General features: G+C 38.5%; 1 protein-coding gene across 6 annotated transcripts in view; it reads right to left on the reverse strand.

Annotated features, from left to right (window-relative positions):
• Positions 1-12,082, reverse strand: part of shroom2a (shroom family member 2a) — a 46,309-nt gene that overhangs the window by 18,670 nt on the left and 15,557 nt on the right. The window contains exon 1 of one of the 6 annotated variants that reach the window (XM_084921216.1): positions 2,668-6,979. The exons of the other annotated variants lie outside the window; for them this stretch is intronic. The gene's annotated coding sequence lies outside the window, so the exon portion shown is untranslated. Of the gene's footprint in view, positions 1-2,667; positions 6,980-12,082 lie in introns of those variants that run through there. 6 annotated transcript variants of the gene reach the window in all.

The following is a 12,082-nucleotide window of genomic DNA, read 5'->3' on the forward strand; positions in this document are numbered from 1 at the left end:
GAGGAAATGAGGGGAACCTTGTAGTTACACCTGCAGTCGTTAAAATAACCGAGTGTTTGGTTTTATAATTCAACATTTCTGGCCAATCTGGAAATTTGTGTCAAATGAGCCAAAACACTAAACTCAACCTATAACAAAACAGCTGAAATAGAGGAATCACGATAACTGTGACTTTATATGATATAGATAGTGTTAATAATGCTCAAGATTTTTGAGACCGATGCAGATATTTGGCATCGAAAAATATTACAGGCTGATTATCACTCGTTTATGTTTCATGTGTTCAGACACAAGAAACGTAACAGTCGTTGTTTGTAGTTGTTCACTGACTTTTATCTAACCTCTACCCTGTTTTGGGAGGCAGGTCTAGCTAACAACTCGTTGACCCTAAGATGAGGGAAACTCAGGTTTTTGTTACAGAAAGATTTACCTTTAATTCTGAGTCAGTTACCATGGTAACAGAGTCTGAAGTAAAGCTGCAGATTTGGCCCCATTTATAATGGCTTAATTCTTATTTAAAATAGCTCATCCTCCCACAACTACAATGGAATATTTAAAATATATACAAGCTTAGACATTTCTTACAGCATGTTTTCTTTTACTGACAAAACTTCAAATTCATTAAAGACTTGGAAAGCCAATCTGCATTTTTTCAGTTAAATGTGAAACTATTACTGAACTCTTCACTCCTAAAACATCTCTGGTATGGCTGTAAGAGAGCCATCATAAATCAGTGAAGGCTGATGTTGGATCAGATTGGAAATAGTTCTTATTTCAATCTCATGAAGCTTTTTTATCCTCACTGGATAATTACTGGAACAACAAAATGGTAATAACCTGTAGCAAAAATAACTTTTACCTAATAAAAAAACCTGACCGGAGGGCAAATCCAACCCCGAGCTGCTGTTGCCATCTCAGCAACTAATACCACAGGGCCGTCGGTAAACTGTGTCTGATGCGTTTCTCCAGATTTTATCTTCAGTTTCTGTCACCTACATTTTGTCCCTCTCAGGTTACAGCTGAACAATTAGATTTAGAAATTAAATGTTTCATCTAATGAAATTTCAAGTTGAGCAAATAACAGCAGTACATATAAAAAAAACCCTCATATTATATTATGGTCAGCACTGATACAGTCTGCTGGAAGGCTCTGTTCTAGCAGGGCTACTCTCACATGTGCTTAACTCATGGTGAAGATACGGTTGACTGTTACTTAATTGACTTAATTAACTCAGAGTTTGTTAAACATGCTTCCTGGACACAGATCACATCATTTATCAGTCTTTATAATCGCTGATATTGATAGACCTGTAAATTCCTAATATTGACCCAGCAATGAATTGGCTGGGCTCTAATAAAACTAAACAACTGTGCAGCTGTGCTTTTTGTTTTCTCTCATTATTCTGCAATTTTTGCCAATTTGCTAAACAAAAATGTGTTTTTGGTTGAAACATATTTTTATAGGTGAGAATAACATCATTCCGTGATCCTCAGCAATGCAGTTGTAGGCTACTAATAAAGTTTGAGTTGGTAGAAATATTCTCAAATATTACACTAGAAACCAAACAAAACATTTTGATGGTACTGGTACTGCCTGGACTCTGGGGACAACAAACTTTTTCTGTCATTTTTAAAGGACGTGTTTGCTGAATCAGGGACTCAGGCCTTCTGGGTTAGAAAATCCATTATCCATCTATCAGCTGATGGAGTTTAACACTTCAGAACTATGCCCATCGTGTTTTAATTCACTTATTCAATGTGTTGCACTTTTGTCTACTTTCAGTATGGCTCTCTGGAAAATAATGTTCTGAACTCTGTGCTAGAAACCTCGGGGTCAATAGTTTCTGCCCCTTAAGTCACTTTGCTCTCAGCAGTCTGATGGCAAGCGATTCAAACAGCAGCTTCCTTCAGATGGAGACATGAAAACAATTTTCATAACCTAAGCTTTTATTTTTGCACCCTGCACTCTTTTTATAGATTGAGATTTAAGGTTAAGCTCAATAAAGTGGGACGATTCCACAAAATTAATTGTGGATTAGAGTTAAGGCCTATTTAGAGGACAAAGAAAAGCCAACACGGGGGCTCGGTCTTCCTCATCTCCCATCAGTCCATGTTTCTGGGGCACTAGCCGCTAACCACACATGGCGCCTGCTATTGGTATGCAAATGAGGCTGGTTTTATTAGGCCTATCGTCAGGGCTACAGCTGGACCAGCACAGATATGCTTGGAAAGTGAATCAGATGGCATGAACGGGGTGGGGGTGGGGGGTGGGATTTTTACTGACTGACCAGTTTAGATTCAGTTTCAAATGACAAGTACCAGCAAAAAAAACGAAAAGCTTAGCAACTAATGGTCAGTTAATTAATAATACTTTATTCACAGATTTTTTTGGTAGCTAAATCCTTTCAGTCAAAGATTAATATGCATCTGGTTTTGAAATGTTAAGTCTTGCTGATCATGGCTTAACCTAAAATAATGGGTGACCTCTTACTGAGTGATAAGACAGAAACAATCACAACAATAACAGAGTATTAGGGTCAGAAAAACAAGCACAGAGGCCCCAGATGTGTGACAGGACAAAAAAAAAAAAAAGCCTCCAAACATTGAAATCAAAGGTTTGAATTTAAGAAGCGAATAAATCATTAAATAAAGTTCATTAGCACTCACCAAAGATCTGCACGAAGGAATTCAGAAAGGAAATCTGCTTTTTTAAAGATACTCCTATAATATCAGGCTGGAAATCAGTTTGAAGGATTAGCTGCATCCATGTGCTGGTCAGGCACCACATTCCAATGCCACTTCAAAGACGCGCCGAAATAAAGAGGCACACAGGCCGCTGGTTATCATCCATACCACCAAACTCACAGGCCAGGGATAGCTCACGTGCAATATTCAACACAGAATAGCCATTACTAAAACTAAGTCCTCCTGATAGATTTAGGCTGAGCAGAGAGGAGATTTCCTTCAGGATTACTTGGGTTTTTCCCCTGAGAGGGGGTGCAGGAGTGGGCAGAAATGGAGGAGGAGGGCTATTGTCACAGCCAGTCCCTCTTCCCCGTACCTTGCCCCGTCTCATTGGCTCCAAAGGGCTAATATGCTAATGATGGGATGAAATGCCGGACTTTTCTCTTCCCTTCCCATCTCCCCTGTTGTGAGGCAGACATGCATTTATACCATTACTATGGCAACAGGTTGATCTCTAGGGTGTGAGGGCACCCAGTTTCCCGAAAGCCTCCATTATAGAGCATGGCTAAGGAAGGAACATCAGCAACAACAACAGACTTTGCATTAAATTGTGCTTCTTACTCTAAGTGTAGCCTTATAACTGGTGTTAAAGTAAATTAGAAAATTATTTCTGAAGATGAGCCTGGTATCAAAATGCAGAGAAAACAAAAAAAATAATGAAACCTTACGTTGTAATTTATTTTGAAAAGTCACTGACAGGTTGATATTGCCCTTTAAAATTAAACCTTTCTGACATTAATTATCAGAAAACATCCAGGTTACCAGTGCATGTTCCTAATTAACAACATCACACAAGAGCCAAATATGGCCCAAGGGCTGAAAATGGCCTGCAAACCATCTTTATCTAACACTAACAACCTAAAAAGGCAAATGAAACTATGTCAGCCACCCAAAACATAAAGCAATAAGAGCCAGAACGTTTGCCTTTTTTCTGGGGAGGCATCTCCACCTGCAGCAGGCTCTGGTTAGAGTGACCCTCCAGCTCACAGAGGCTCTCCAGAACAGAACAAAAACTACCATCATGGTGGACTTCAAGTCTGTCTGACTATGGGGGTGGTGGACTATGGGGACCAACACTATCACAGGAAAGCAGAAAAACAGCAACTTAAGTTTCAACGTAAGATAGGGCTCAATTTTTAAACCATCTGATTGTCTCACACAGATAAAAAAAAAAAAAATCCCATGAAAAATCTTGGTGGAAAGTAATTCACTAATTTCTCTGTGTTAGATACACTGTATTTGTAGTACCATGTGCTCATAAATAGAGGTTTTCTTTATTTGTTGATACAGATCTTTTCTGCGATGGTATCAAAATTACAGTAAAGTAACACGGGTCACATAAAATGAAGACATTTGTAGATAGGGCTGGGCTATATCATACCGTTCACGGTAATACCGGTGTAATTTTGGGCAACGATAGGAAAATGAAATATCGCGATAGAATATGGGTAAAACGCGCATGCGCAGTGCCTATGTTTACATACGCTCATGGCAGCCACGCAGAATGAGAAGAGCGAAAGTGGATCTTAAATGAAACAGATGAACCAGAATTCGTTTGTAAAAATGCTGCAACTTCAGTGGTGTAGAACTGGTTTAGCTTTCGTCCGTCAGATACACAACAAAGCACTATTTTTGGTAGAGCATGCTAGCGGGCCGTCGTTATTACCGTGTTGTTTGGAAAATACGACACTTAAAATCAATCCTTTGATTTTTCTGAAACTCGACAGTGCCCCTTATAATCCCGTGTGCCTTATGTATGAATTCTGGTTGTGTTTACTGACCTCGAAACGATTTTATGTGGTACACGGCGCTCGAAAATCTGTCAAATGTTTTAGTACGACTTTGCTAAGCTACCAACCGCACCGCTTGATGGATTGTCGGAGCATTACGGCTATCGTAGGCAGGCGCCTCGCGGAGTGATACGTACTGCGCTTCAACATAACATTACCGTATTGTGTGTGTATAACCTCTTTTTAAGTTTTGTGGATATTATACATGGTTATGCTGAGGATATGTCGGCCAATTTCCACTGGAAATGCCTTTTGGTTAAACTGTCAGCAAGGAATTTGCACTGTTACGTTTTTATATAACTTTAATGCACATAAAAACAGCTGCTTGTTTAAGTTAAAATACATTGATGGGGGTTTTTGCACTAATAAAGTTGTGGACTTGTAAAGCATTTTGTCTAGTGTCAATTATATCGTCAGTTATATCGTTATCGCAAATTTTCAAATGTATATTGTGATAAATATTTTTGGTCATATCGCCCTGCTCTATTTGTAGACACTCTTCACCACTGCGTGTCTCGTTTTTTTTGTTTTTTTTGCCTTGTCAATCTTTGGCATTTTTCTTCTTGTATCTAAGTCAGTCTGGCCCTATGAGAAAAAAAGGTTGCCCACCTCTGCACTAGAATCTACTGATGCTGAGAAGTAGAGAAGTGGCAGATGTGTCATTTGTTCTATTAGGTTATTGCCCGCAGTGTGTGAGCTAATGTCACACATCTTAAATAAATAGTTGGGAAATTAACAAAAATCCTATCCAATAACTGTGTTGGCTGTTTCCCCCCAAATTAATGGAAACTATAAGACATTTAAACTCTTATTTTCCTTCATTTCAATTTCACTTTCAATGACCTGTCATGCCACCTTCAAAAAAAATAAAATAAAAAAATCAATCAATTTCTTACAAGAATATTTAACTTTGTGTGATGGAGAGCAAGCACAAATTCCTGAGTGTTTTTTTCCCCAACTAAAAATGTGCTCTGGCACCACCAGCAAGAGGTCTGGTGACAGGCAAGAAGATTAGTGAAGAAAGGTTGCACCCTAAAGCTGATAGGAAGGCAATAAAATTCACAGTCTTCTATTGTGAGGGAAGCAATCAAGCGTACAATCCATCTGAACAAGGTCTGCATTGTGAGGCTCAGCTGTGGGATTATGTTCTTCACAGGTTTAACAAACGCAGCTGATATCATTAACATTTGTTGCAATATCTACGATTAAAAACCTAAATGTAACAAGAAAGCACATGTTAGTGACCTGAAAAGATGGAGCATTAAAAACAACAATAACAAAAGGTGAGGTTGCCAAACCTGCACTTTTCAGGTAAACTGTTGGGCTGTATTTGGTCTCTAAAAAGGCACTCACAAAGACCTTCTTCAGCAAATCCTACAATCAAACCAGTCATGTTTCGGGTGAGAGAGGTGAACCATGAGCAGCACGTAATGACCAGCACATTCCTGGGCTGAGTGGCATACCAGCTGTCAAGTCACCGGCTGCTGCACTGACCAGAGACCAGAAACACCTGGAAACCTTTTTCATTTTCGGAGGCTGACAATCTAAACATCACGGCTGACCCTCCCCGTATTATGTCTCAAAACAACATCCATACATTACATTACAAGGCTGGTTTCACAAAGGTTGTCGGGTTCGATCAGATTATAGATAGATAGATAGATACCTTACCCCTCAGGGTTACTGACCTTAAGACCTGAAGTTACCACTGTAACAATCAGTGACATCTCCATTAACCAGCAGCTCGGGATGCATGATATCACTTTAATCCCTAGTAAGTGGTTTCAACTTGCTTCGTTTGTTTTCTTATTCCACATCCACTTGCTGCTTCAGTATATCTTAAAAACTACAGTGTCATGTTTAGGCACTAATAGCTAATGTGTAATTGTGTAAGGACATGGTTTGTGTTGAATCATGCCCCTCTGGAACAGGAACCCCACGTGTTGAGTGTTCTCTGAACAAATCACAGTCACCTGAATGTGACTGACCGACTCTGAGCAAGCACTTAGTGAAAGAAACACTCAGTGCATCATGGGAAACCCAGAAGCCAAGACCTATTCCAACGTAACTAAGGGAGGGTTTAGGGTCCCCTAATCCAGCCCTGACTATAATTTACTTGCTGGGAAACATTTATTACCCTTTTGGAAAGATAACATGTTGTCTTCATTGTCTTTGATTAATACTATGTCACTTCACCTCTCTCTGTCAAATCCACATGGTAGTTTTGACATTTTATTCACTGGAATACAGAAAGCTTAAATGAAAGATTTGCATTTTAGGAACAAGTCAGAGTTATAGTTGGAGAATTGGAGTGCTCATAAAACTTTAGTTGAATTTGTCTGTGAAGGTTCTCAGTCATCCAGGTCATCGTAGTCAAAGGAGCTTGCAAAGAAAAGCGTCTGGACTTCTTTAAGTTACTTGAAGACGTTTCACCTCTCTCAGAAGCTTCTCGGATGAGAGGTGAAACGTCTTCAAGTAACTTAAAGAAGTCCAGACGCTTTAGTTGAATTTGTTTTTCATCTTGATATCTCCTGTACTATGAATTTTAATGCCATCCCAACAGCCATACTCCCAGGCATGCTAAGCAAGTAACTTCACTTTTCAAAGATACATTAGATTTTAAGACACTAATTTCTTCATTTTACTCAAAAACTTTTTAAGGACCTGCATGAACTCTGCTGCAGTACCTTCATGGTCCATCAAGAGGCTACGGATCACACTTCAGGAATCACTGATCTAAACTATCATTTCCTCACTTGAGACTCAAACAATTTTAAGAAATCTGCTTACAACAACAATTCAGCACACTGCATTCCCAACATAGTGCATGGGCTTATTTAGAAAAACAAAGCCCAGCAAAAACGTAAGCTCTGCACCCCCCGCCGAATGCTTGCACTGATGCCAGTAAGCTTTTCCAGGTATAACTGGATTGTTCACTGAAACACTGCGCAGCCTTCACGTATCTGAATCAGACACAGACACGCATTCTGAGTATTGGAGACGTCTCTTTCAGTACAAAATAACGAGGCTGGTTTGTGACTGTGGTAGCGTTGTAATAATACCAAGAGCAGGAAACCAAATGCCACAACGCACTACAAGCCGCATGTACAGTTTAATGATTCACTCCACAGTTAGTGGCATGTACAGCAAATGCCTGAAAGCAAGCCAGTCCAGACTGTAGGGGGCCTCGTAGGGAATGAAACCCTGACAGCTCCAAACTGCAGAAACAAACAAAATAAAGTGAACTGCACAGAGGAAAAAAAAGTTTCTTCATCAAGAGCTTTACTCTAGAGACACAACCTTCAACAGCAACATTACAATACAACAACTTCTTAACAGTCCCTACTATATAGTCCTAAAGACCAAGAACTTGTGCAAAATCACATTGACATACATAAGCACTTCATTTGAGCTTATATTTTATACTTTATGCAACTATTTTATACTCAGTGTAAAACTGTACCACTGTTAATGCTTTTGCACCCTTGTTTACCCACCTTTTTATAGCACCACAATTTCAATATTACGTATTGTTCTGGTCTCATGTCACTGTCCTGTTTTCAATTTAAACAATTTGCTATCTGAATGAAAAATAGGTTACCAAAGGCAAGCAATTTCAATTTAGACTCCGACCAGTATTGTTAACTAAACTGGATGCCGAAAAATGACTGAAAAAGTAGAGTTCCTCAAGTGGCCATGTAAGGCTGGCAACAAGTGAGAGTTAGCGCCCATATTATATAAGAATGAAAAGATAGTAAAAAAATAATAATACCCAAATAGAAGCCAAAATAACCATAAGTTACAAGGGAAATGAAATTAAAAACAAACTAAACTCAGTGGGCCATAAAAAAAAAAGCACAAATTAATACTTAGGATCAGAAACTTTCATGCAAGACTTTGACTAAACTCGACTAATTTTGTATTTCAGACTCCGCAAACAGCAACAATAACATGTTGGCGCTCATGCAAATGCAGTGTGTGGGAGAATTATAGTGTTTGACTGCATGCTGTAGTTAGTGCTGGCAAGTTTAAAACAAATTGTGGATGGAAGGTGCAATTTAGCTTTAGCTCAGCTCACACCCTGATTGGGTTTTTGAAGTAGACCAAAATGTGTTTTTCTGGAAAACCCGAGAGATTTCTGCACGGCGCACGCTGACGCTGAAGCACGTTTGTTTTGTCGAGGCGTGTGCAAATACGAGATGCTTTTCCCACACGTAACCACACCTTTGTGATTCTCGTGTGACTTGTGACGAGCCTCTCCCCTTTGACATTATGCTCACTATCTCAAATTAGTCACCGCATGCAAAAAACCTAAAAAAAAAAAAAACAACAAAACAAAAAAAAAAAAAACATGGCTCACTGCATCAAGCTCCTCCCTCCTGCTGTCTGTGCAGAGGCCACACCTGTAAACTGGAGCAGGTCCTGACAGCTTTCTGGTCCCTGTTCAACTATCCAATATTATCCCTAAAATAACAACAAAGGTGTTACACACACAGGCACAGATCAGGGCTCCGTGTTAGTGATGAGGAAAGAGCCACTTTAACATTTTAAAACCTCAACACAAGTTTTCTACACAACAATCAGACTGGAGCTGGATGAAAAATAGACAAAATGGGGCTGAAATTGAAGCTTTGAGGTTCAGTAAATGTACCACTATCACTCTGTTGTGAGCTAAATCAGACACAGACTTGTTATTGTGGCCTTGGAAAATGACTGAGTGGAGATGCCATCTCAGACAGCCGGAACAAAGCAAATTCTTCACCACAGACGAGCAGAAAGAGTCCCGTGGGACTGGAAGTCTGTAAAGTGCAACATGAACAATAAGACCTGACCTTGTAAGGAAACGTCTGAAATGACAATACCCAGATCCTTTACTCATGCATCCTGCTCCCCTGTCGCATAATAAATCCAAAATTCCCTCCTCTTTTTCACAAGGAATAATATATATGGCAGTCAGACATTATGTGAAGTTTACAAGTCTAACTGCTCTCCAGATATTTATTACATAAAAGATAAATTCATGCTGTTAGGTACAGTTAATTTACCTTAAGCTAACGAAAGGTCAAGCAGTCTCATACAGTCCTGCAATACCAGGGTATGATTGGAAATTTACAGGGAGTTGCACTGCATAACAAAACTCCATGTTAGCTAATGAGAAATACAAGTTTTTTAAATTTTAAGTCCGAAAACTTCCTCACACCAAGAAGGTCTTGGATTTGAATCCACCATCTGACTGGGGCGTTTCTACTTCGCCCATATCAGTATCGATATCCAGCATGATTTTTTTGATGAGTTTTTTAAGTGTTCCTTTAATTCTTGTGAGTAGTGTATGACTGAGGTACAGTAATTTATCATACTTCATGTAAAACGTGCAAAAGAAGAAGGTGAGTGTGGGTGGTGTTTCCCAGGTCCACCTTCAGCATTTTTATCTTCTTACAGCCTCTGATTGCTCCACAGCAGCTAACCCTCATTCACCTTTCTGCTATCTGATCAAGTCAGAAAGATCTACATTCCTGCTGCCATTTCAGTGCAACTTTCTCTATGTTAAGCCCCAGATAACATACATTAAAGGTGGCGCCTGTATCCTCACTTCCAGCTCCATGTTTTTGTACTTGGTGCAGCCCCTCAGTTTAACATCAATCTAAAAAAAGCAATTTTAGCTTCTCTCCCCTTCAAGACCAAACTTCTTTTTAATTGGTGGGGCTTCTGATATGACCTTATCAGGCTGAGTCCTGTCGCTCACATTTTACAGAGCCATGAGTACAAAAAATAAATAAATACTAAAAATAAATAAATAAATAAATAAATAAATAAATAAATAAATAACTTTGATCCTCACATGCTTTTTGGAGTAGTTTGATCAAATCTGATGTAAATTAATTACATTTTTATTCATACAGAAGTTATCAGAAAGTAGGTATTTTTATCAGCTCCACTATAAAAAGTAGCTCTAATTGGTAATGATCTTTCGATCTTTAAATCAGTCACATGGTTATGTTCATGCAGGTCTTAGTCATCCGTCTCTCAGGATGTTTTAGTTATTCTTCCACTCTAAAGAAAGACTGAGTTTGAAAATGAAATTTTGGCCTATGTGAAATAATTATACCATCGCTGAACCCAACTACTTTTTTTTTTACCTTAAAAACAGATCACATCATGAGAGTCTATACATAAGTCTTTCTTCTTTAAAAAAAAAAAAAAAAAAAAGGGGGAAAGGTTTAAATGCATTCTGAATATCTTCATTAGTATTAGGAAAACTGGGCTGTAGGTAGATAATGACCTGCAATGACACACCCTGTTTATTAGAGCTGGCAAAAATAATGTTTATGAAACTCACACTTACAGTAATGAGCTGATTAAGTAAGTGTGGTTTACAGGCCTTTTTTTTTTTGAAGCGTAAAGTGAACGCATGCACAAGTTTACGTGTTCTTACATATTTCTGCTTGGTCATGAAATGAACACAGCTTGCTATAAACAGTAAAACCTGCTAGTTTCCAGACTCAACAATAAACACGTCCATTGAGAACAGACCACAATAAGCAAGTCACACAGCCTCGTCCTTGTGGAGAGATAAATGGTGAGTGAACCTCCTTGTACGGTAGGATTTGTTCAGGGGTTACGTTATGATATGATACAACACAGAAAGAAATGCAGGCTGCAAAGAGGACACAATGAGAGTTCTGTTTGACACAGAACAAACCCGTCTGTAAGCAGGACTGACAAATGAGTCATCACTTACACCAGATATGATAAGTAAACCATAAGTCACAACAAGTGGCTTTTAACCAGCACACTGATGTGATTACAGTGATTGTAGCCTGAGTTATTATAGCCTTATTGGTTTTTATTTTCCATTCAGTTTTAATTCTATATTCGTTTCAGTTAGTTTTGAGAGTGGATTTATTTCAGTGTTGTTTTTATTTGTTTCAGTGCTAATTTTAGTTGCCTAAGAGACCCTTTTATGCATTTACCATGCTGTCATATCCCAGTCAACAGCATCCTTTACTCTCACTGGTAGTCACTTGTCATTGGTAATAAGTAGCTCAGAACAGTTCAGTAAAGCCAAGCCCCCTGAGGCTGGTGGTTCAGATTCAACCAAATCGACAAAACCTAAACTATACCCATATGGAAAAGAAATAGTAAAAACTTATAAAAGACTTGCATAAGATGTGGCCTACTTCATATAGTGAATCATATAAGGCTTATATGATTTACTCATGAAAGTGGCCACTTTCTCATTACTTTCATATATTGTTTTAGTAAGTATCCAAAACATACAAGTTTCATTTATATGATTTTTCAAGGGATCTTATATCTGTTTTCACTCTTGTATGATTTGCATACAAGTTTCACACAAGACAGATACAAACTTTATAAGATTTATATATATCTTTTTCATATGGGTAGGCATTTATGCTTTATTATTTCTTCAAGTACAAAACAATTTTAAATTGGTTTTTATATTTAGTTTTCTTAGTTTGTTTCTTGGTAACTATAATAACTGATTGTGGTTTCCTGGTATCTTAACAATCTATTCACTGGTTAAA

This window comes from Perissodus microlepis, chromosome 23 (genome assembly GCF_051167445.1).
Source record: "Perissodus microlepis isolate ML-2025 ecotype Zambia chromosome 23, ASM5116744v1, whole genome shotgun sequence".
NCBI lineage: Eukaryota > Metazoa > Chordata > Actinopteri > Cichliformes > Cichlidae > Perissodus > Perissodus microlepis.